The sequence below is a fragment of the Meleagris gallopavo genome, chromosome 5, assembly GCF_905368555.1.
Source record: "Meleagris gallopavo chromosome 5, MGAL_WU_HG_1.1, whole genome shotgun sequence".
Taxonomy (NCBI): domain Eukaryota; kingdom Metazoa; phylum Chordata; class Aves; order Galliformes; family Phasianidae; genus Meleagris; species Meleagris gallopavo.
Window position 1 is genome coordinate 58848090 of NC_139408.1, and position 26026 is coordinate 58874115.

Below are 26026 nucleotides of genomic sequence, written 5' to 3' on the forward strand. Positions count from 1 at the left end.
CACATTTCAAAAGTCTCAGGAAGGAACTTTGTGTGTGCTTTAAAACTTCATTCCTCGTGGAAACAGTAACTTATGATTACATATAACGTGTATCACAGCATCATAGAATCACAGCATCGTTTGCATCGGAAGGCTCCCTTTCAGGCCCTCTGGTCCCACCGCCTGCAGTGCACAGGGACACCCCCAGCTCCATCAGTGCTCACAGCCCATCCCTGACCTTGGCTGTGTGCAGGGATGGGGCAGCTCCTCTGGGCAGTCTGTGCTGTGCCTCATTGCCATTACTGTAAAAAAACCTATTTTCTTGTATCCAGCCTAAGTATATATAACATCACATTTATAAATGAGGTGGTAAATATAAATAAGACCCACGATAATCAGTTAAAAAAAAAAAAAAACACAACAAAAGCAACAAGCAATAACAAATGGCCATGTAAAGAGCACAGGAGGGTGCAGTGCTAAGATTTTAAGCCTGGCCTGCCAGTGCTGCAGATTTTGTCCCAGATTTTGCAGGTGTCTGACAGGAGGCAGGTGGGACCCAGCAGGCCTGGTCCATCATCCCTGCCTGTCCCTTTCCTGCAGAATCCTCCAGGTGCTCTGCTGAAGGGCACAACACAGAGCTGCCTCTCTCCTTGGTATGAGGAACCACAGCCTCCTGCCTGGAGAATTAGTGCTGCAGACACAGGACTGAATGGGTTGATCATGGTCCTAATGGAGCAGCATGGTAGAAGAAGGGCACAGGCTGGGGCAGGATTACAAGTGAGCCTTGGCTGAGTCGGGCAGCGCAGGGCACAGGCTGGGCAAAACAGGTCCTGCCAGCTGCAGGGCATGGGACAGCACTCAGCCCTGCTCCCTGTGGGGCAGCCCAAGTGGAGGGAGTGCTTGGTCACCAGTCCTGCCTCCAGCAGCTCTAAGAGAGGAACCCATGTGGCTTCTAGGACACTGGGCACTGATCTTTAAGGATATCTTGCTTTTCACAGGAAGTTTTTCAATTGGAAGAAAAAAAACCCAGATGCAATTGCTGAAGAGTTCCTTCTTAGATCCAGATGCTGTCCTCAGAGAAGCTCTTAGCTCTTAGACAGCTGCAGTGTCTCAACACCAGGCACTGTGCTGGTTTGGGTGAATTCCACCCTCTGGTGCTGTAGGACAAGAGGTGACGGCCTCAAATTGCACCACTGGAGTCTCAGGTTGGATATTAGGAAGAATTTCTTCTCAGAGAGGGTGGTGCTGCAGTGGCACAGCTGCCCAGCAGTGGTGGGTCACCGTCCATGGAGAGGCCCCAGAGCCATGGGGATGTGGAATTCAGGGATGTGGGCAGTGGGCATGGTGGGGTGGGCTGCGGTTGGTTATTGTACAAGTCTTTTCCAACATCAGTGGTTTCACAATTGCATGACTCCAAAGGCTTCAGCCGTCTGAAGATCCAGAAGAGGGCACACAACTTAGAAGATAATTTCTGAGTACCTCAGGAAGGTTGCTGTCTGTGAGTAGCAAGCCTGGTGTTTGCAGCACGTGCTATCAGAGGCTGAAAAGAGCAAACCGTAACCACCTCTGTGATGGCTTCAGGGTCTGGTGTGGGCTGTGGAGGTGCCGCAGTCCTGGAGATGGGCACAGACACCAGCAGGCAGTGGAACCACATGTGTCCTGTTGGCTGTGTCAGAAGGTGCGTGCTGCACATTCCATATATTATATGGAGATGAGGGTTTTTTTGTTTTTTGGTTTTTTTTTTGGTTGGTTGGTTTTCTTTTTTTTTTTTTTTCCTTCCTTTTTTTTCAAAAGAAGAGGAAATGGCAAATTTGCCCATTTCCTTTCTGTTTGTTTCCTTGCAGTTCATCACAGCATCTCCCCAAACTTCTTTCCCACTGGAGTCTCCCCAGCTGCAGCTCCTGCCCATAGCTTCTTGTTTTGCCTGCCTCAGTTAGATTAGAGAGACCTTTAATACCTGTTGTTTTCTCCCTGTGAAAGCACTTAGATACTGTAATCAAGGCTTCTCCTAATCGTCTTTCTGATGAACTAAACAGATTAAACTCCTTAAATCTCTCCGGGTAAAGAACTTCCTCTAATAGTCAAATTATTTTTGCAGCTGTTTTCTGCCCTCTCTCTAATTTGTTGAAGGCTTTTTAGCACTGGGGAATTTGGACTGCACAGTTTTGCAGTGAGCCCTTGTTGCACAGCATGCAGCACGAGGTGTCCTTGAGCCAGGCAGGGTCAGAGCCTCTCAGAGCCCATTGGAGGGCTGCCCTCAGCCTGGTGTTAAATGCCAGTGCTGGAGAGACATTCGTGCTGTTGTTGTTATTGTCCAGACCTCCTCAGGTATCTTTCAAAGTCATTGCATTCCAGGACTACGAAGCTGGATGTCTCCATCCCTTGTGGCACTGCTGTTGACTCCTCCCCACTGTCACCCACACCCCCAGCACTGAGTCCATGTCTCATCCTCCCCATTGTCATGAATGGAACCAGCACTGAGTCCATGTCTCACTCTCTGGCAGGCAATGGTTGGGCCACAGCTGGCATTGCTCCTTGCAGGTCCCTCCTTAATGCATCCCCCTCATCTCCTTTAGTCCCATTCCTTCTCAGTGTGGAGTTTGTCTTTGGTCAGTGGTTATTTCAGGGCTCCCATTTGCACAAAGCCAAAAACCCTGAGAAATTCTGCATCCATCTGATTCAGCAGCCATCCTTCTTAATTCTTAGTGTCATGAAATAATAAAATCCTCCCCTTTTTACTGTTCACAATTTCAATTTTTCCATAATAAAACCATGTTGGTAGTCTCACTTGTAACCACGCCCTCAGTTCACTGACCTGAATCTTACTGCTGCTTTTCAGTTTTTCATCTGGGATTTATTTCTGGCTAACATACCTATTTCTGCTCAAATCTGCCTCTTTGAACACTGACATGTATTTTGGCCTCTTGCACTTTTCCTGATATTTAAATGTATATCTAAATGTATACATGTGCATGTACATTATCCCACGGACTTCTTTACTCACCCTGCTTTTTGCAGCGAGCTTATTAAAAAATAAAAATAAAAATAAAAATTCAATATTAATAAATCTTTTAAATATTTCTTGCCTGTGAAGGCACATGGAAAACAGTTGACCATCATGAGATGGTCACACAATGGCCCCTGTGCCTAGGGGAAGCGACCTGGCTCAGTTACACCACCTCCATCCCATGATGTGGCACAAACTTCACTGCTTTCCCTCCATTCTTATGCCATTTATACATCAGATGTTTCAGCCTCAGTGTCCTCAGTCTCTCTGTGGGAGAAGAAGGGCTCTGAGGAGATGCTTGGAACTGACTTGTCTGCATCTCTTCGACAGAAATTGAGATATGCACTAATTTGTTCATCTTTATTCTCCCTCCAGGCAGAAGTTTGGTTGTTTCTTGCAGCACAGGATGAAAATCAGATGAGCCAAGTATCGAGAGAGTGTTTTGAAGTGTTTCGCTTCACAGAAGCCGTTTGGAGGTACTGGCAATAGCAAGAAGTGGTCCAAGCACCCCACACAGCACCCATTGCCTGCTGGTTGGATGGCAGCACAGCCACTGTGCAGTGTTTGCTGCACACTGATGGCAGCCAGCACTCCTGGATGGCAGCTGCAGCTCCTGGGCAGGGGATAGAATTATATCATAGTGTGGCCTGGGTTGAAAAGGCCCACAATGCTCATTCAGTTCCAACCCCTGCTATCCAGCTGTTTTCTTCCCAAAGCCTTCTCTTCTCCAAGCTCAACAAGCCCAGTTCCCTCAGCCTTTCCTCACAGCAGAGCTGCTCCAGCCCTCTGACCATCTCAGTGCCTCCTCTGGACCCGCTCCCACAGCTCCACATCCTTGCTGTGCTGGGGGCCCCAGGCCTGGACACAGATGGGGCCTCACAAGAGCTGAGCAGAGGGGGACAATCACCTCCCTGTCCCTGCTGGCCACTCCTCTCTTATTGCAGCTCAGGATATAGTTGGCAGAGAGAGGGCATGTCCTGAAGGAAGTTAAAAGAAAAAAGCTTTCCTTTCAGTCAGATTTCAGACACTTTTTTACTTTTTGTTCAGCAGAAAAAGGATGAAGGCAGAATTTGGCCACTTCCAGGCAGGTGTGATGTCCATCACGCGTGGACTGCAGCGGTGTGACAGTGGGTGTTGGGGTAGAACTGGGCTCTTCCTCACCCCTCATCACCTGCCTGTGTTTCCCCATTGCTTTAACAGCACTGCCACGCAGCACAGCTGCCAGTTGTGTTAATAGGGTATTAATGAGAGCAGCCACAGCACTCTCTGGTTACTTGCAGCTAAGCAAATAGTGATTATTTTGCTGTTAACAATTGTGTTCTACTAAGATAGCTCTACACCACTGTCTTTTCTCCTCTGGGTACCACTTTCCAGCCAGAGTTGACTCACATGAGTACACTTCAGTTAATTCCTTTTTCCATCTTGACATTGAAATGCTGAATAAAAAATGCTGGATGGAGAGTAGGGCAGAAGAGGAAGGCTTAGCCAACAGGGTGCCAATATTCGTAACATGGGCTCCTCGACTCACAAGGCTGCCTGCATTTTCATCTTTCTGCCTCTCTCATTTATGATAATCACATGGAATTCACATTAACAAAAGCCAAAATTAGCGAAGAAAAAAGTTTTATTTTCAGATTATGAGAAACCATCTGATATCAATTTTTAGGAAGTACCAAAATGTGTGTTTTCTTTAGTAGCAAAACTGCAGACAATGGCAGCTTTTGTTTTATTTTATTTATTTATTTTTTTTTAAAGGCAAAAGAAATTAGGAAGAAACTTAACAGGAGGAATGAGCACATTTTTCATGATAAAGAGGGAGGTTTTCGGAAATTAAGGACTTGAACCGTGACTGATGAGTTTGGGTTAAGTTCTTGCCTCACCCAAGGACTTCTTGTGCAGCTCAGATAATTAAATTTCTTTGTTCCATTTTGTCCCTCTACAGCTTTTCCTTCTGAGTGTGCACTACCTGCACCAGCCTGATGCTGACGCCGGGATCACCTTCCTTGGCACCACCGCCTGTTGCTGTAGGCAGCAAAGCGTGTCTGAAATAGGATGGGAAAAGCTGCGTGGGATTGATCCAGCCCCAGGTGCAGGCTGGGTGAGTGGCAGAAGGCTCAGGGCTCCTAATGCACAAGTCAGCATTTATTGAAGTGCCTCCTGGTCAGCATGCAGCAGTGCGAGCCCCAGAAGTCTGCCTCACATCTCATTTGCCTTTCCCGAATCAAAAAATTAATTACCGTCCAAATACCGCTGCTTTCCAACTGTGGTACATGCTTTACTTCTAGGACTTGATTCTCCTGTGTCCTGTGTTTTGTCCTTTGTGACTGCAGAGAGAGCCTGCTTTACTGATGGGCAAAGCTGGGGGACCTCCTGTTTCAGTGGGGTTACACTGGCTTGAATTAATGGATGGTATTTGCACTGAGCCATAGCTTACAAGACTCGAGAGTATGAAACAAATTAAGCATTTGGGGCAGAAGAAGAAATACAACATAATATTCTTGTTTTATTCCCATTAGTTCTATTCTCTATAAATAGTAATTGTGCAGTGTGTAATGCATTCCCTCACGTCAGAGTTTATCAGGGAAGTGCTTTGGCTGGGTGATTGCTGTGGGAGGCATTAAGGGCTGCGCCTGGTTCCAACAACACCTTTTGCTTTCGCTGTTAAATATTACTGTTAATAAAAACAGATTTTTATGTAGTAGTCAAACTGCAAAAATCCAGAACAGAGCCTATTTACATTGCATAGGCGGGCTCAGCACTATTTGATGAAAGTGGAATAGATCACATGGTAACGCTAATTACTGTTATTAGAAATGCAACCAAAAATTAATATGCGCTGTGGTACTGCAAGTTGTATCAGCCAGCTCTGAGATAATATGCAGTTTTCCTGTGCAAACACGTCCAGGGTGGAAGGGAGCCACAAGAGGCATCGGCTGCTTCATGGTCACTCTGAGTCCAAATGATGGAGACCACAAGATTGAATCGGTCTGAGAAGATCTGCAGTTCAGGCACTGCTTTTACAGACTGGCAAAATATTTCTGTTTAATACTGAGGTTCAGCACAGTGTTTGCTGATTGAAGTCAGAGCCGCTGGGGGCTGTTTCTCCCACCAAAGGGACCCCTGCCAAGGTGCTGCGGTGCAAACCAGCCCTGCGAACTGCTTTCCTGTGGGTGAGTGCCCTGCAGCCAGCCCTGTGCCCTTGTAGCACATCGTGCAGTAGGACAGCAGACTTCTGAACGCCAGGCTGCAGTTCTGAGCACTGAAAAAATGATTCCTATTTCCCCCTTAGTGATTCCTCAAGACACAAGAGCTCTCCATCACTTCTTAAGGAAAGGAAGAACTGACCCTGGAGGAGAGGCAGCCGATGCCATCTATGGCACTGATGGGATCTGTGCTGCAGGCACGTGGCTGATTGCTGGCGGGGGGTGGGAGCTCTGCGGGGCACTGATGGAGCTGGTGCTGGAGAGGAGCAATCACAGCTGCAGCATCGGGGCAATGCCATTAGCATCACCTGGCAGAGCCCTAGAGGAGTGCTACTTATGGCAGGCACTTCCATTTCCAAAGAAGAGCTGATTTATGATGAGGAGAGCCTGCTGGTGGACTGGCTCAGTGCTGGACAAGTTAATCGCTTGGTATGAGGATCCTGTGTTTTGTTTGATGCTCCCAACTTGGGCTGTAAAGATTTTGTGTCAGGCAGCAGTTATGCAGGAGCAAAATGAGCCTTAATCTCGTTTCACTTTATTTGAAGCCCGTGGGGATAGACCTGAAGCTCCTTGGTGGTAGGAAGCCTCTGGGATCAGCAGCAGCTGGTAGGGGCTGCAGGAAGCCCTCATCAAACTCCACAGGAGGAAACAAAGCCCACAGCTGTGCTGGAGTGGGAGCCCCCCCTGGGCAGTGGGTGGAGCTCTGGGTTTTCTAAGGGTCTCAGACTGATGTGGCTGTGAGGGAGGTGGGTATGTAGCTTGTCTTTTTGGGTTTCTGAAGCCAGCCAAGTGATGGCTTGCTGGCAGGTGCTTTGGCTTCACTGGACCGTATGGACTGAAAGCTTTTAAAACTGCTTCCCTGGGAGGTGTTATGGATGGGGTCACTGCATGTCACAGAGCAGCATGAGATGTATCCAGAAATGCTTCATGGTTAATGCTGGAGGATATTGGCATAAACTTTCACTAAAAGGAAAAGTTCTCACCCAGGACTGAACTCTTCAATCTGATCTTGTACTTGACCTGGTGTCTGGCAAACCTGCCTGTAGTAGGGCTGGGAATTTGATGATCCTTGAGGTCCCTTTTGATACAAGCCATTCTATGACTATGATTCTATGATTTTGCAGGGTCTCAGTACAGTGGAAGAAGACTGGATGAAGGCAAGGTAAATACTTGTAATTAAATCAACCTCCTCAACAAGAAAAGAATGGAATGCTCTGTACTGCACGTGCTTCATTTTACAGAATCGTGTTCCAAATATATGACTCTCCACCTCGACTGTGTATTTAGGTTTGGTTCCAGAACAACCTGAACATCAGGAGGCATTCATCCTCTGTGAATGAGACATCCAAGGATTGATATTGGAACGTTTGAACCAAGCCAAGAAATGTATCTACCCAAAAATAGAAGCGTTGGGGTTTAGACTGTCCCATCTGAGACAAAGACAGGTGGTGTACAGTACAAGGTAATTAATGCTGGTAAAAATTTCAGAACAAAGTGGCCAAAAGGCTGAGCTCCAATTCAACAGGTGAGTGCCAACAGCATCTGCAGCTCACTTCTGATTGCTAAAGCTGAAACTATTCCCCAAAAACATGCTCTGAGAGGGGGAAACAGTTTGGTTTAGTGTGGGTAACGATGAACTTACATGTGATGCAAATACTTTATCATGGGGACATGGAATTGGAATTAATGGAAGAGATACTAGAGAATGAGCAGAGCTGGTAGCCTATGAGAATGGCTGCTTGTGCTCATCTCCCACAGACTGATTGGGATCTGGGAGGGCACGTTCACTCCACGTGCAGCAGTGCAGTCCCAGGGATGCATGTCATCCACTGCATTTGCGTTCAGCCCTGTGAACACATGTTGTCTTTCTCAGTTAAGAAGAATTGCCAGAGGGCCTATTGGAAAAGCACTGTGAAAGGCTACTTTAGGTTTGATATTTAGCAAAAGAAAGGCAGGTGGAGACACTGAAGGCAGATGGCAATTGGGTGATAAGGATCATTCAAAAAAGATAAAATGATGTAATTTGGTATTCTAAAGAAAGGGAGAAGGATGGAATGAAGGTGATGGACTTCAGAAATCAGGCAGCAGTGAGGGTCTCTGGTGGGCACCATGAAGAGGTGGAGAGGTGTCACTGTGTGGAACAACAGAGGCCTCAGCCCTGCAAGAAATCAAAAGCATCCTCCAAAACCAGAAATAGAGACACGTGGCCATGGGTGAATAGCAAGGAATAATCTCTCCACTATGCAGATGCAATCAAAACACATGAGGCATAAAACTGGCAAAGAACATAAAAAGCAAGAGGAATGACATCTCTACACGCATCAGAAATAAGAAGACAAAGGAATGCATAGCCCTTGTATGGAGCAGTGAAGGGAAACAACTGAACACTAAAATTCAATACTTTTTTATTTCAGACTTTGGAAAAAGGTGAATTGTTACCAGGCAGTTACTGCAATTAATTGTAACGAAGGGATTAGCAAGGACAGAGATGGTAGAAATGCATTTAGATGAACTAGATGTTTTCAAGTGATTGGAGCCTGATGAAATCCTCTGCATCAGCGGTGGCTACGGGCAGGAGGAGCAGGGCTCTGCCTGAGCAGGAAACCAGGCTGAGTGGGCTGAAGACTTCTGTTTACCACAAGCTGAGCAGTGTGAGCCTCAGGACTAGCTCACGTTGCTGCAGGGCATATCCATTGGCACTGTGAGCATTTCTAGAGAGGGAGGATTCACAGCTTGTCCAAGACCTTGCTTCACTGCATTCAGCACAGAATGACAGAATGCTTTGGGTTGGAAGGGACCTCAAGGATCACGAAGCTCCAACCCCCTGCCACAGGCAGGGCCACCAACTTCCACATTTCAGAGCAGCCCAGGCTGCCCAGGGCCCCATCCAACCTGGCCTTCAGCAATGCCACAACCCCAGAAGTCAGAGGGTTTTGTTCAGATCTCAGCCTCTAGACTTTTGTAGAGCAGTAGGTGGCCATTACCTGCTAGCACTTCTGTATACACACGTTACAGCACTGCAAGTAGACTTCATACCGTAAAGAAATAATATAGTAAGTTACAAATTGAGTGCTATAGATGGAATCCACTCAGCTTTTAAAATTAGATGTTAGGAAACTGGTTTGAGGAACCCTGTAGTTCAGGTAACACCCTGGCTTAGGTCAGCTTTGACTATTGAGATTCCTTTTACAAACATCCTTCCATGCAAAGGCATTTTGGAGTGGAGCCATGAAAACCTTTTGCTTTGTTATTGGTGTGGTTCAATTCTTGTTGAAGCTCTGAATCAACACATACTGGAAAAAGGTGAATATTTCTGTGCTTTGGTAGCATGCTATTCTTTTCTACAGAGCCCAAACATCAAAACCTTGAGATGTATCTTGAACGCTTATAACCAACAACTATTCTGGGGAAGAATGTGCTTATAATGTCATCTTTTTGTTGTTGTTGTTTCTTTGATGGGCTTTTTCATTATTATTTTTTGCCTTTTGCAGAATCTCTTTAATAGAAAAGCAAGACATCTGAATGAATTTTATATGCTCCTTGAACTGCTCAAGCCTTTGAAATAACTCAGCTGGAAGTTTTAGTCGATATGAATGGAGACATTTAAAATAACTTTGTGCTCTTCTGTCAATAAAAGGTGGCAAAAGGCTAAACAGATGGAATTAGACAGCAGAGTTCAAGATTCAAGCATCCTCCACCGGGAAAAAGCCATTCATTAGTAATCACAACTGAGAAATTTCATATGAATTTATTTCTGTGTTTGGTACTAAAGAAACAGCTTTCATGCATGAGTGATGTTAGGGGTGGAAATAGAGAAATCTACCTATTAATGATTAATTCAGTGCTGGAAAAATTCTGAATTCCATCTTTTTCCAACTCCATTTGCAAATTCTGTGTTCTCTGAAGAACAACAAGCAGAGGAGTTAGCAGTGTTGGATGTAAGCAGCAGTGAGTGGATGTGCTCTTGTGAGCCATCATGCAGCACTGGTGGCCTTCGTGGGTGGGTGAATGCAGGACTGCATCCATGGAGAGGAACTGTAGAACAACTGTGGAAGCTCCAAGGCTTGAGAAGTTTCAATAGTTCCATCAGCACCTCCTGCCATGGGCCTGTGCTGCTTTCCAAACATCAGCACTGCAGCACAGCGTTGCTGGCGTGCCGTGTGCTGGATAAGATGCCTTTTGAAAACAGTCTTCCAGCTAATTAGGAAAGGAAGTCAGCGCTGCGGAAATAGAATGAGATGATGTTGTGCCAGACAACTTTCATAGCCCTCAGCCTTTACCTAAATACAGAGGGTGCTCCAGAGATCAGCACAGTGACTTGTGCCAGTATATGCCTCTTGACTTGATTGGGTTTTATCCTTATGCATTGTCTGAATCTGTAACACAGCTGTGGCAGAAAGTTTCTAGATGGGGAACTTCTGAACAGCTTGTGAGCACAGTCCTTAGCCTTGTCATGTAAGAGGTGTTGTGGGAGAAGTTAGCTCATCCTTAGGACTTCCCAAACCCTGCACGTGCATAGCAAAATACTGATAAATATTTTTGGTGTTATTGATCAGTATTATTGATCATAATGCTGATATTGCAAATTGGTCAGCATCTGACCGATTAGAACAGGCTGATGGCTGCTCTCAGAGTGATGGGAATGCATGCGGATCTCGTGCATAACTCAGACTTGGTGTCTATAAATCAAAACCAACAACTTTCATTCAACCCACAAATAGCTCATGGTGCTCTCAGTGATTTGCACCAGCTTTGTAGCAGATACTTCGGGCTTGCAAGGAAAATGTAGCTTTGTCCCTCCTACCTCTCCTTTAGTGAAAAATGCTTGTCAGGCCTGAAAAGAAAAGATGAGATCTTGAAATGTTCCTGCCTGTAGGCCATACCTGGTACATGGACATGGGCATTGTTCAGCTCGCTCACATTCTTCCTGTTATCAGCTGGGCTTCACTGTGTGAAAAACAAGGTTGGATTCCATGAGGTTGGAAAAAAACACCCCTTACTCGTGGTGTAGGGGTCACTGTGCCATGACAGATAGCTATTCATTAAGGTATGATGTGTTGTGTATCTTAGCAAGGTTGCCTTGCTGCAGTATTTTCACCTCTGTGATCTCCTTTGCCCACTAAAGAGGAGCCCTTTCCCGTAGAAAGTTGATCACTGAGGTGCATTATCTAAAATAACACCTAGGCATGAGGAGGATCTATAGAAAATACATTATGAGGCAGTTATGAGAGAAGCACCTGTGCTTTCTTCAGTGGGCACTAGGCAGTGGATCACACTAATAGTGCTGTTTGCAAATATCAAATAATAATGGAAAGCATGACAATAATGAAGTAAGTAATCAGATGAACTGTTGAGCACAGGTGCCTACATTTACAACTCTTTCATCAAAAAGAAAATTAAGCGCTCTCAGAATATTACTGCAAATTACTTGCTGTTATATGACTGCTAATCAGGTGGAGTACGTAAATGCATCAGGAAAAATCTTCTTGAGCAATTATGGCAGTAGATGATTAAGGCTCACAGCACATCATGGGACAGAGAATGGGCTCCTTTCTTTGCCCGCAGATGTAAATGCTCATTGCAGAAACCCTTTAGAGTTAGCAGCAGCTCTGATGGGTTTGGCTGATGCACAGTGTGGCAGAACACGGCTCCTGTGTCACCACTCTCTGAGTGGCACTGCATGAGGCCATCTGTCCTCCTGGGGCTGCGGTCCTTGGGGCTCCCAGTGAAGGTGTGTGGGAGGCTGGGATGGGGGCACCCCTATATGCAGCACCACATCTGGTAGTCAGCTGTGTGAGCTCATGCCCACACACCCCCAGCACCATGATGCGAGGAGGGCCCTTCTACAGGGTGCCTCACGGGCCACTTCTCTGCAGGATTAGGAGGAAGAAGATGCTAGATTTACAGAATTCGACTGGAGAACTTGCCTACAGCCCAGAGCACGTGGCCATGCAGGTGCAGAGGAATGCTCCATCCCCAGAGATCTGGAGATACCCGAGGCTGTGGATGGGCCCTGGGCAGCCTGATCAGGTGGGGAGCACCCAGCCCAGGGCGGGGGGCTGGGGCACGGGTTGCTGTGAGGTCCCTTCCAACCCAATCAAGCTGTGATTCTGTGAGTCTATAGCTCTGCGATGATCACTGTGCCTTGCCAGCCTCCTGGCTACAGGGGAGGTTCCAGGGAGGTTCTTTCAGTACAACAATATTGCTGTGATAGCATTTCCCAATAAACTATACATTAATTGTGCAGATGTGACATAGAAACTAGCTTGCATTTATACTTTGTGTCACATTTGAATCCACAACCAAACTGTTTTTTGATATTTACAGACTATGCTATTCCTGCAAGATATGGAAAATCTCCTTTAATTTAAAGCACACAGTGGCATCCCTTCAGTTTATCGTGCTGCCAGTGCTATCATGAAAGTGTTCTGTGTTCTTCTGCCGTACAGACTGAGCTCTCTGCTGCACAAGCCCACTGCTCATGTTGTGCTGAGCACGGATCCTTGTGTTGTAAGAGCATGCAAGCTCTCTGTCAGCCTCAGTGACTCAGGATTAGTATGGCAAGCCATAAAGAAAAATGAATTGGGTTTTGGATATCTCAGGATAGAAGTTAATATAATCCTATTCTTAAAAAAAATGGTATCTTCATCTGTTCTTCTCTGCTGCTTCCTCTGCTCTCTTTTATTGAGTTTTATAAATCCTTCTATTTCCCTTCATTTAATTTCTGGTGAGTTTGGGATTGTGAAGCTGTTCCCATACTGACACTTGAATAGCAGACGTGCTAATATCTGCGTGTATCTGCTTTATCCATGCATGAAAAGGAAAGTCAGTGGGCTTTTTTTTTTTTCTTTTTTTTTTTTTTTTTCCCAGCTGTGTGCTGGCCCCCAGTGGCACTTGCTGCCATCCCAGCCAGTGCATCACACACAGAGTTTGTGATGGAGAAGACCTGGAGCCCAGGCAGAAAGCTGCTGAGGCCACCACGGCTGCTGGGCACATCCTGCAGGGGGTGATACCTGGGCGGGTGTGGTGGGTGCCTGGGAGGTGCCTTGTGCTCTCTGGGTGAAGCCCTTGGCAAGAAGCTTCCCAAAGCCTTGGAATTCAAACTCCTCCCCACTCCAACAGGCGCCTTCTTGGCCAGTGCAGGACCTGACCCGTTCCTTGGGGAATCAGTATCTCCATTTCTCCTGTGACCAGGATGGGTCAGATACACTGAGCCTCAGCACTGCCACCTCTAATGCCCGTGTGTGCTTTGCAGTGGGGACTGAGGAGCCTGGAGGAGCCAGGCACTGCAGCCTGCACCCAGCTCTTGTGGACGCTACTGAAAGCTTGGAGATGTGAAAACAGAACCTTCTGAAATCAAAAAACAGGCACACCTCTAAATGGAGCTTATAGGCTGTCCTTTGCAATGCTGCTTCCCCAGTCCTCAGACATAAAGCAACATCTGCAGCACTCTTACTCTGCTGCCAAATGGTTACGTTAGGGATACGTTCGGCAGCCCTGCATATTTTAAGGTTGAGCACAGCGATGTGCTGAGAGCCCCAAACACCCCCTGGATTTATGGGAGCGTTGCCTCTCAGCACATTATCTCACAGAATTCTGCAGACAGTTTCCCCGGTGGGACCACTTGCTTCTGGAAGGTTTGCAAATCTATATCTTAATTTGATAGAGGCTGCTAGCAGTACAGCTTTGACACCCCTACATCATCCCTCTTCTTAAGCCGCAAGCTGCATCTCGGAGACGCTTATAAGCTTTTCTAAACATAGTTAGAAAAAGAAAGAATCCGATTATATAGCATTTGTTAGACCATGAGGATCTCTTAAAATCTTCAGGGTTTTGAGTCGCGCAAAGAAGATCGTTACCGCTGTAATTTCTACATCTTGTATTCTTAGAAATGGGAAACCAAGACGTGGTACGGCTCCACGTGTCTGCAGCAGCATCTGCTGCTGGCTGTGTTCCATGGAGAGACCGACATGCACCGGCGGGAGCTGAGCAACACAACTAACAACTTGTCCTCAGGTCTGCAATTTGTAATCTGCTCACATCCTTGCAGAATCATAACCCACAAATACCAGCAAACCTACTGGCTCCTCAGATTGCTTGTTTTCTGCTGTCAGTAAAGCTGCTAAATGGAAAGAGACAGCCAGGAATATTTTATTGTAATTATTTACAATGCAACTCTCTGAGCAGCTTCCATCGGTGGTGCTCACAATTTGTGACTTATCTGCATCCCGTGTGAGACATTTGCACAGACCCCTGGTGCAAGTCCCATGAATACCTGCAGTACACACGAGCACTGTGCACGTGCATGTACCTGCTGGTTACAGGGTCTGCCCTGGTCTCTGCAGGCTCACCAGGGCTGCGTGGTACCTCTGTGTGATGGAAGCTAGCAGCATATAGTTTTGGAACTACTCGAGCTCCTAAATGATCTGTGCAACGCTCCTTCCCCATTGGAAAAGTGCATGTGTGTTGCACGGTAAGTGAATTCTCTGCCTGGTGTTTTAGCAAGGTATTAGAAGTACTGAGAATATTATTACTGTAACAAAGTAGGCACGCAATAGCATTAGCACACAGCCAAAGAATAAAGTGCTTGCCAATGTGATAACATTATGGAAAAATTCTCTATAGAGCCAACCAAGGAGATGGAACCAGTTTGGATATGGCTGCTGCAGTTGCTATTCTTGTAGACATTTTTGATTAGTGCAAATCTTCTGGAAGTGTCAGTGCACTTGAATGGTTCCAGGTTAAGAGTGGCAGGAGCGATTTGAGGTCAGGAAGCCTTACCTTACAATGGAAAACCAAACAAGCTCAATCTGTTCCATTTACATAATGAAAGAGCTTGCTTCATCTCTGCTTAAGTACTTGTGGGGGAGAAGATTTCTGACAGCAGAACGGCTCTTAAATTGATCAGGCAAAGGTACAATGAGGTCCAGTGCCTGGGAGCAGCAGGCAGGAAAGCCTGGAGCGGAAAGAAGGCAAATCAAACCATCGTATCACGAGCAAAGTGATGTGGATTATTTGAAATCATCCCTGAAGATAGGATGCACTTCTGAGTCTCCCTGCTGCAGGGGGATTTCACAGCCCGCCAGCAGACTGAGCACCAACTTCTGAGTGTACTGCCAGCAGGAAAAAGGTTTACAGGATATCAAGTACCGAAAGATGAAGTCACTCAGTCACTCATTTAGCTTAAATCAACGCTAAATTCATTATGCATATATTGTAGAGTGACTTTGTGTACATTGCTTCAGACTTCATGGTGTTTATTGCCTTCAAATCCATAGGGGCATCTGGCACAGGCTCTGAACTGACACCACGTGTTGCCAAACAGCCTATGGATGCATGTGAGGAGAGCCAAGTGGTAAAAACAGGGTTAGATCAGTTTAACATAATTTTTGTCAGAAGAGTCATCACTGTCTGTAAAGACGATATATATGCATTATTAACAGGCAGTATTTGTGTACAAACCCTCCAACCTATGCATGTGTGCATAACTATATAGGTGTATTTTGCATGTAACACATCTGTTTACATGCATAAAATCATGCACTGAGTGTTCTGCCAAAGTCCCATCTGTTCCCATAACACCACCTCGCTGCTGACCCCATTCCATGCCCAAGTAGAGGGGGCTGCACACGGGGCTCTGGGGCTGCCCAGCATGGGGCAGGACACCCCGGACCCCCAGGTGGAGCGGGGCCCTGGGGCTGCCCCCCATCCCTGCCCAGCTGAGGCAATGACTATAGCCTCCTGCTGCACCCAAGGCTTTTTCTGTGAGTTTTCTTCTTTATAACCGCAGCCACTCAAATAACACGGATTTAAAAGTATTTTATTTGCTTTAGTGGAGCTGTTGGGGCGTAACAACATTTAAAATTTCCTTTTGTTTTTGCTCTTGGTGAAATCTGAATTTAAAGGCTTAATCATCTTCTGTTTATTTATTTGTTTACTTGTTTATTTATTTACTCGGTTTCCTTCTTGCCTCCCTCCAGCCCTTCGGGTTTCTGTGGAAAAACAGAGATAAGTTAATCTGAGCAAAACACGGTAATACTTGAAAAGTCCTCCCTGTCAAATCACAGGGAATGACATCTACTTTTCATCCACATTCCCCGTTGGCTCTGATTGCAGGCTCTGTCGGGCAGGATGTGCTGGGGAGCATTTCTTGTCCTCACACACTTGGCTGCATTTCCCCAGCGATGACCAACAGCAGAACCCAACGACACCAGCAGGTGCTGCATCTCCAGCAGTGGTGCTGATCAAAGGCACGGCAAAGTGCTCCCTTGAAAAACCAGTGGGATGTGCTTTGCTCAAGGGCCTATAAAACCCTCACTGTAATGTTCGTACCCACCTCTAGTTTCAAAGATTGATATATCTTTTTGACTTTCCTTTACACTGTTTCTGACGTCTGCTTCAGCATTGCATTCAGTTTATCATATCACGGGATCATAGAAGGTCCTGAGTCAGAAGGGGTCCACAAGGATCACACAGCACCACCCAAACCCTATGTCAGAGCTATCGGCTGCCATGAGGATCTGTAGGGCCACCTTGAGATCTAGATCTGCCATGAGGATCTGTAGGGTGCCATGAAAAGCTGTAGGACTGCCATGAAGAGATGTAGGGTGCCATGAAGGGCTGTAGGGTGCCATATGAAGATGTAAGGTGCCATGAGGAGCTGTACGGCTGCCATGAAGAACTATGGGCTACCATGAAGCCTCACCTCAGCCTCCTCTGCTCTGGGCTGAACAAACTAAGAGCTCAGTCGCTGCTCATACGCCTTGCTCTCTTGCCCTTCACTATTTTCATAGCTCTCTTTTGGATGCTCTCTCATAGCTTTACATCCTTATGCCATGCCCAAAACTGCACTCCATGCTCAAGGTGAAGCCATACAAGCACAGAGTATCATTAGATCATAGAATCACCAAATAGTTTGAGTCGGAAGGGGCCTTTCAAGGCCCTCTGGTCCCATTCCCTGCAATGCACAGGGACACCCACAGTTCCATCCATGCTCACAGCCCATTTCCTGACCATGGCTGCTGTCTGCAGGGATGGGGCAGCACCGCCTCTCTGGAGCTAATACACTGAGCTAAGATTTTTCCTCCACAAAACTGTATTTTATAAAGCTGTACAGCTGTACCGACCTTATGTTTTCGGTGGGTTTTTTTTCCATGACATATTTATTTCTACTTTTATTTTTGAACAATAGATAACTTCATAGCATTATTTGTCATGTGTTAAAATATTTATAGCCCACCATGTGAAAAGAAGTCAAGTGATTATTTTTCTCAGGAAATTAGAATGCTGGCTGGAAACCTGAAACATTTTGGGTTTTGCAGATAAATAAAACACTCTTTTCCAGGGCTGCTCCTGGAAATGCTGTGCAGCAGCTGGGTGTTATTTTTAAAGCTGAAAGCACTCAACTTCCCAAGCCCATACTCCAGGTAGGAAGAGGGAGGAATTATTTTAGACATTCTGCCACAGACTGAACAGAAAGAAGCTCACCATCAATTATCAGAAATAGGGAGAGAAATACAGAATAGAAAAGAAGGAATGTTTGAGTGTTAATAAAAAGAGCAAGCTAAAAAAATGCAGCAAAAAGGAGATTTGGGGATCTTCCTTGTACAGCGGTGATTCTGCTGTTCTATTGCTACTGGTCTGTAAGTGCAGAGGCACAGCTCTGCCCTGGGGGGGAAAAGCAGCTTCAGGTTGGGACGAAGCCAACCAGGTCTGCACTAAGCAGGGTTGGAAAGCAAGCAGGTTTGAATGATCGGAGAACAGACAGATGGTTTCTAAAGCACTGCCGATCAAAATATCAGCCATGAATTTCTGGCCCTCTGAACCTGACCTTCAGACCAGTACTGTATTTCTGACCCAGATCTGCCCAGAACCCAGCAAAATAAGGTTATACCTCCTGCCTCATCATTCAGAATAGTAATTAACAGTAGTGCTCTGATCTCTTTTCAACTATTTTAATGAGGAAATGCCAAAGTAGGTGTGAACTATGGAATCTCTGATGGGAACCACCTGGCAAAGGTCACCTTTAAATTGAAGCACAAACCTGTTCCTTTGGGTTAAGTTGCTGCTTTGGTCATACTGCAGAAGTGGCTTCCTTTCTAGCCTGAAACTACCAAAACCAATATAAATCTGTGGCATCTTGGAGGCACAACAAGATAAACTGTTGTTGATCTATGTGATAAAGAAGCGTTCTTGCTTTCTGTTGTTGCTGCTGTACCTTGACTTGTGGGAAGCAGCATGGCTCAGGTCTGCCTATGGCTGCTATCATTGTTTTGTGTTCCTGCTTCTGTTTGTGTGAAGTTGGAACACCCGGGCAGCTGGCTGTGTTCCCCAGGACTCACCTCCTTTCTCTTGGTGAGTCTGAACAGCTCTCTTCTATCTTTTATAACATAGAATTGTGAAGATTTATGGCCTCGCTGTGTGTGCTGCTTTCTTTGTTCCCCTTTCCTTTCACTCTTGGCTCTCCCTGGTGGAAGTGCCCAGCCAGCTGAAGGCTTGTCCATTATTCCTTACCATCCTGCACTTTTAATTGCTATCTCTACTTCTTACCAATGCTGGAAGCTAATAACCTCAGTCCATGAGGTTTTGTATTCTAGCCAAAATAAGCCCTGAAGGCAGCAGACTCTTACTGGGACACACAACCTGCGTGGAGCTGCTGCTCATGTTGTGTCCTCCATAGGGCAGGTGTCTGCTGGCCAGCTGCATCTGCTTCTGATGGCAACATGTGCTGCAGTATGAGGCTTGGCCACCATGCTAAGGCACCACAGCACTGACTGGGCCAGATAAGGCTGGGTGAAATCAAAGCTGCTTTGAGCTAACTTTGTCTCGGCTATGCAGTGTTAAATACTGTACTGAGGTGATGCAAACAAGGGGCCATGTGGGAAGCCCATACACCATGAGAAGCAGAGGGCGAAGGGGGTAACTGGAGTATCTGCTGAGGAGGGCTCAGAGTCCTCACTGCCCTTGCTACCAGAGAGCAGTGTTAGGCTCCATGCCTCACTGTGCCTAACCCCAGGTGCCGAGCAGAGATGCTCTGATGATGACTTGTCACCAGCAGCAACTGAATCTGTTGGTTCACAGCCTTGCCTGCTGTGCAGTTTGCATGTCTACGTCATCCCAAAGAGAGCTCTGGCCATAGGGGTAGAGTCATAAGATGTGAGACTCCCAGAGAGTACAAGTGGGATCTAGGAACTCTCCTTTAAAAGGTGGAGCAGTCATGGAAACAAGTATTGGAGCCCTTCAGCCTCTGCTGCAATGAATGCTTCCCTGCAGAGCTGTCTGCTTGTGCTCCTGAGAACAAGTGCTATTGTCTGTTCTGCCTCTGCTAAGCTCAGACAGAGCCAGCTGCTCCCAGCTCTGCCCAGGGCTGACACCTCTCTCCATCACTGCATTTCTCCATGATGTGACTCTAAGCAGCTCCCTGCCAGCCTCCCTAAGTGAGCTGAGCCTCTCAGCAGCAAGACTTGCTGAAGTAGATGGTGACTTCTGTGCAGATTCTCAGGGTGTCATCTCTATATATTTCCTATTTTTAGTGTTTCCTATTTTTAAAGAAGTTATAAGTCAGTGCCCAGAAAGCGCACCCTATTTTAATTGAAAGATTACTTGTGATCATTGTGATTTGAACAATTTAAACTAACTCACAAATTAAGTAATACTGACAGCTCTCTGGCTGATAAACTTCTATTGCCCTTTGCTTGACATGCCCGTATTTGAGCTAAGGATATAATTTTTAACCAAATGGAGGCCTGGAGGATCACTTCTGAACATCTCATGACCTTTCCTTGTTTGCAGCATTCAACAGAGCCCCACATCTGCCACAGATTGGCAGAGGGATGGCTGAAAGCAGAGCTCTGTGCACCCGCCTGGCTTACTGACACTTTAAGTGACTTTGTCTGCAAAGGTTACACAGTTAATATAGCTGAACAGGACAGAAAATGTCAGTGCAATAATCTCTGTAATGGAACAAAGTCTGCACTGCTGCATTGCACAGCATTTCTGGCTGAGGGTATGGAATTTGTTCCCATGAAAGGACATGAAGCCAGCAGCACGTGCCACTTGTCACTAATTAACAGCTGCCTTCTAGTCCAGCAGAGCTCTAGATCAGCAGATCCTGTTGAAAGGAAGCTGTAGTTGGGGTTGTTGAAAGAGAAAGCAACAAAGCTGGGCAGCATGAGGGGTAATTGTGGCATTTCAAAGACTACCCCGAGAGCACCCAGGTTTACATACCTGCAGACCAGAACCTTTTTTTCATCCATCCCTTCTGTCTCCTGGAACACACAGGCAGCCCTGCTGGTGCCAATCCTTTGGGGCCCTGAACATCAGAATGGCACAGAGCCTCCATGAAGTTCCTTGGGAGGACAAGAGAGAAAGGTTGGATCCTATGTGGCTGGTGTGTGGATGGGGTACCCAGATGCAGTGCCATCGATTTCCAAGCTCAGCACAGACCTCGAAACGTTTTCACACTGATAATTCGACAGGCTGCTTGGAGTGGGGGAGGAGCTTTTTTGGCAGAGCAGCTGAATGGCAGCCAAGGAAAGGTACAAGGCAATCTGAACAGTGTTCATCATGAACATTTTTGCAGTACTCCTCTCTAATAACTGGGGCGGACTCACATTTGCTCTTTTAAACATCTGTCACACAAATCTAATCTGAAAGTTTGGGCTTCTGGCTTTCATGCCAGCGATATCAAATGGAGCTGAATGCTAAAAATGAACTTCAGTATCCAGAACAAGCCCAAGAAAGTTCGTAATGCAAAAAGAAGTTCAGGATACCTGTGCTAGTGCTGGTACACAGGCATGCCCACTTCACAGCACACTTTGGTGTTTTACTGACGCAAACCCTAATTCTCTAGCGACAAAACTCAGCAGATGTGGTTACCATGCTTCAAGCTAGCACATCCTTATGGATGAAAATGAGCCAAGGTAATGCGGAAATGCAAATTGCTCTTCTGACCTTTGTAACCTTTCTTATACTTTGAGAAAATTATTTAGTCAAAACTGATTTATTTCCAAGAAAATATTAAAGCTTTACAGTTATTATTTTACGTGCTGGACAAAGAGTGTCAATTAGAAAGACTGCTGCCACTGTTCCAACAAGATGTGGATATGCAGTATTTACCACAAAAATCCAACTTTTCAGCAACTCTTCTTAAACTGAATAAGCAAAATGCTAATAGGAGCTTGTTCACCTGAAAACCCTTCATCTGCATCAATGGAGTGGCTGGCAAATAAGTTAGGGCCTTAGACAGGACCTGACCGTCAGTGTTCCGGTGCCTCTGTCCCTTCAGGCTGCCCTGGTAGCCATGACAAAGGCAAGGGAACTTGCAAACGCTTCCCTTGTTCTTTCCTGATTTTCTTTCTGCTGGGTTTCCTCTGTTCCTTCTCCCTCCCCTCATACATGTCCCGTTCATCCTTGTTATTTTCAGCAGAGCTGGCTGAAATCTTTCTTTGCTGCAGATTCAGTGTTTGCTCCCAGGTTATTTCTGATCTGTTCTTCATTTCTTCAAATGCGTTTTGCTGCCTCATGTTGGAAAGGATGCCAGAGGACATGTGGGCTGTGTTTCTAGACAAGAATAATCTTATTTTTACAGGACTCTCGCTTTAAAACTCTCACATTACATTTCTGATACTCTTAGTTTTAATATCTGCTTTTGGTTTTAATACTTGAATAATCTATGGATAGAATCCATTGCAGTTGAAGGCAAAAGTCAGATTTCCAACACGAGCTAATGGCCTGGACAAGTGGTTAGCTACTTATATCTTAAAAGCTGATAAATTTGGCAATTTAATACTGGCTTCCCATGCTGTGGGCAATACAGAATGGTGCTATAATCTATCTGATATGTCACAGGGTAGCAACTCTTTCTCTTTTTTTTTCTTCACAGAAAGCTAATCCTTGACAGCATCAAATTGGAAGTCCCTGGGCTTGCAAGTGAATGTGGGTATTTTCATCAGACATTCACATTTTCTTCAGTAACTGTGAAATTAAAAGCACTTCTAAAAATCCATCAAGAACACTTTGGAGTCATGGGGAATATCCAGTTTGGTCTGCTAGAATTACTGGATGAAAGAGACAGTGGAAAATAATAGTTGGCCGGACTGGTCTCAGGAAAACATGGCTGAAATGAGTAAAACCATTATGAAAACCAATTTACCCTAGAAACCTGTACCTACATAGGCTTTTCTTATTGTTATTTCTGGACTCAGAGCTCTGTGTGATTAATGGATCTAACAGTGTAAGTTAGACCTGAAATATCTGTTTGAAAATATTCTGTTAAATGCTGTTGCTCATTTACATACTGTCTGCCTGTTAATAGAGTCACAGGAGAGGAAGAATGCTGCAGAACTGTCTTATCTGCACAAATAACACCTTGCATTTTGGAAACAGAATGATCTGCTTTGGAGGCCTCTGCTGCAGCATTAGGTGACCACAGAGGACGCTGCTTTCAAAAGCAACAAGGCTCAGCCTCCTGCCAGAGCTCTGCTCTGTAGCACTCACATTTAGTGCTGGACAAACCAAGCTATGGTGTGTTTCCTGTGGTGCTGTACACCTCTGAGCTCCAGCAAGGAGAATTTAAAAAGAAATAGAGCAAAAGACAAGGATGGATTTAATGAAGGTTTTTGCTGAGCAAAGTCTATGGCACGAGGGCCAAACTGATGGGGAAGGAATGGAGCGGTTTGCACGAGGCAGGCACTGTGCTGCTGCACTGCTTCACCCCAGTAATGCTGTGCAGTAGATTCTGCTGAAACTCAGATGTTGGCGAGTTCTGTTCTGGCTTCCTGCACAAAAACAAATGTGCTACTGTCAAGTGAGCCTGGAATGTAATTCTGCTGCCCTGCCATCCGTTTGTGGTACCTTCTCACATTTGTGCTAATGAGAGTTCTTTTCCAGAACTCCAGAAAAAGAAAACAACCCAGCAAAAATCTCCACCAAACCCTCACTTGGATGATGTTTGCTCTGTGAAATAAACATTTATTTGTGCTTTGGAAAGCTTCCTATTTCTTTGTGCTTTTTGCTTTTCAAAGCAAAATTTTTCAGTGAATGGGGCTGTGATCCGATTCTGGCTGCAGAAAGTAAACAGTGCTTCTGTGCTGTGAAGACCAGGAGGCACTGGGAGCTTCTAAGGACGCTTCTTTTCCCAAGAGACCCCCACTGCTGTTCCCATCTCAGCCTCTTCCCAAGGATGAGATTCCCCACCCTTCTCTCAGGCACAGAACTCGCTGCATCATGCCCTCAGCTCCCCATCAGCCCCGAGCTGAGCGTTGGTGTCCCCTGTGGCTGTGATGCTCTTTGCTTACAGTCATCAAGGCTGGGAAAGACCTCGAGAATCCCCAAGCATCAATCCTAAGCGTTTCCCTTCTCCATTTCTCAGCCCAGGACTTTCTGGCATCTCAGCTCGGCAGAGTGGAAGCAGCAACGATCTGAGAAAAATAAAGTATATTGTGCAGTCAGAGCTTAGGGAGGAAAAGAAAAATCAGATGAGGCTTCCTGGAGCTCCACAATCTCTTGAAAATAAATGAACAGATTGCCATGAATGAATAAACTGCTTAAGACACTAATTCACATTCAGGAGGCCGCGGAGCTGAGGGTACCAGTGAAGATGACAGAAACATTTCTCTCTGATTGTTCCTGCATCGTGCCGTCTCGTTGCTGAAGGTAGCAAACAGAAGGTAGCCGTGCTTTGCACACAAACCGCTCGGCACAGATGGCTCCGGGTGCGTCTGTCGGCTGCGAGCTCAGAGCACATTGCTGCCCACGGGAGCTGCAGCACTGGCTCAGGAGAGGAAAAATGGGGGAATTCAGTCAGTAGCAGCCACAGGGCGATGAATCTCACGGCCTGCGGGTGAGTGCTCAGGCACTGCGCGTGCCGTGGTGGCAGTGGCAGAAGGGATCGATGCCCTGTGCCTGTCTCAGCACGGGGCTCTGCCACACTGAGCCCTGAGGGGTCCCACTGCCTGTCCCCAGCTGGATAAATGCAGCACAGCAAGGTCAGACTGTCACAGAATCATGAATTCATTCAGGTTGGAGAAGAGCAGTTCTAAGCTGTTCCTTATTTGATCTGGTGCAGCTCCGGAAATTGGGTACTTTGATAGAGCTGGGTTTTTTAGATAAGCCATCTTTATTAGCATTTCCAAGTGGTGTTTTGGTAGATTCCCTGAGATGTCAAAATGGACAGACTGCAAAAATCCGTGCAAAAGCAATAACTTGTTATGGAAATCCTTGAGTTAAGCTGCATTCAGCAGAGCAATTTATGAATATGCAGTTCAGGCTGTACCTACTGCACACGTAGGTTACCATTGCTTTTAGCTTTCACATGCAGACAGTCTCACTCAGCAGAATAGCATTCTAACATCCAGAAATGACTAGCTCTTACCATCTAACAACAGATGAAGTCAAATTTTTTTGCAACAGCTAACACTTCTATTTGCTTAGGGATAGTTAAGGAGAGATGCTCCTTGGTGCATTTAGTAGAGAATGCTGATCACACACCAACTAAAGGCATCTGTGTGTGATGGCTCCCAACGCCGCACAGCTGACACTGATGGGAGCTCAGGCTCTGACACAGGAGATGCTCACCTTGCTGTCTGTATAAAACTGACCTTCCAGAGCAGTCCTGTCTTGCAAGGAATCATCAAACAGGTAGGCTGAGGGTAAATGCATGGTAACAAGCATGGAGATGCTCAGGTGCCTGCTGTGCACAACCACAGCTTGAGGCTCAGTCAAGTTTGCCAAACTACTGAACTGAGATTTGTGAGACAAGTAAGAGTGCTGTAACCAAAGCAGAGCTATCAGTTACTGCCTGCAGAGATGAATAATGCATGGCTGGTGGTCTGCAGCCTGTGGGGCTGCCTTGTCCTCGTCCTGATGCCAGCAGCCTTGTGTTGCTGCCTAAAAATACCTGTCTTATGGTGTGGGTTCTTCAGGCTTGTTACTACTTGTTCTTTTGGACTGGATTTTGTTATTTACATAGAAAATATAAATTACTTATTCCTGTGGCTTTTGCTATGTTTCCCAATGGCAGAATGATAGCCTTGCTTTGTTTTGACTGGGAGATGTGTGGTTTCATGTCCAGAGTGGGGCACTACAGAATCTGCAGAGGTTTGATACTACAAAATAGTTGCAGTCCTGGTTCAGGCACAAAGCTCGTTAGAGCCTGCATTTAGCCCTGCAGGCACAGGAGTGTGCCCACATGTGGAGGCGTGGGTTGTGGTTGGGCCATGTGGTCACGAGGGAGGAATTCAGTCCCGGGGAAACTCTGAAATGCTTTTGAGTTGGGCAAAAGCAGTTCCTTCTCTCTAGGCTCTGCAGCTGAGTTATTCTAAATTGGACCAGGTGGAAACCATTTCTCTTCAGCTGAAAAGTCATTGCAGCCAACAGCAGTGAAAAATCTTCTGAGCAAGGATCAAGAACTGCTGCAAATTATCATTGCTCCTGTTACGAACAAAATATGTGATGCCATGCCCCAATCATGAGAGTGATCTGATAGGGATAGGCCTCCCGGAGTTGAGGATTCTGCCGAAGGGCAAAAGAACGTAGCAGAAATAATATCCCCCTAAAAATGGGGGCAAAGCATTGCATGGACGTTCAGTGCTCCTGCAGGAGGAAATAGGAAGAAAATCCAGCAGGAGAGACATCACCTAAGAGGTTTTCTCCTTGCCAGTGGAATGCTGAGCACGTATTAAATACTGAGAGAGGTTTGGTGGGTGCTTGGATGCAGGTAACTAAGAAACAGTGTGAAAAATAGTTTGAAAGGGTCGTTCTTCCTGTAGCTTTTATTTTCAGCTTTCAGCAGTCAGTGGTATGGGAGTTTCTTGGCTATTGGATTTAATAGTCATCA

At 46.0% G+C, this 26026-nt stretch overlaps 1 long non-coding RNA gene across 2 annotated transcripts in view; it reads left to right on the plus strand.

Annotated features, from left to right (window-relative positions):
* Positions 1–23131, plus strand: part of LOC116216708 (uncharacterized) — a 47070-nt gene extending 23939 nt beyond the window's left edge. Inside the window, exons 2-8 of one of the 2 annotated variants that reach the window (XR_014883839.1) lie at positions 3362–3462; positions 4929–5084; positions 7314–7351; positions 7477–7651; positions 9681–12219; positions 14079–14205; positions 22073–23131. This is a non-coding gene — a long non-coding RNA (uncharacterized LOC116216708). Of the gene's footprint in view, positions 1–3361; positions 3463–4928; positions 5085–7313; positions 7352–7476; positions 12220–14078; positions 14206–22072 lie in introns of both variants that reach the window. The other variant, XR_004160017.2, reaches the window with a different exon arrangement.
* The last annotated feature ends 2895 nt before the right edge of the window (positions 23132–26026 follow it).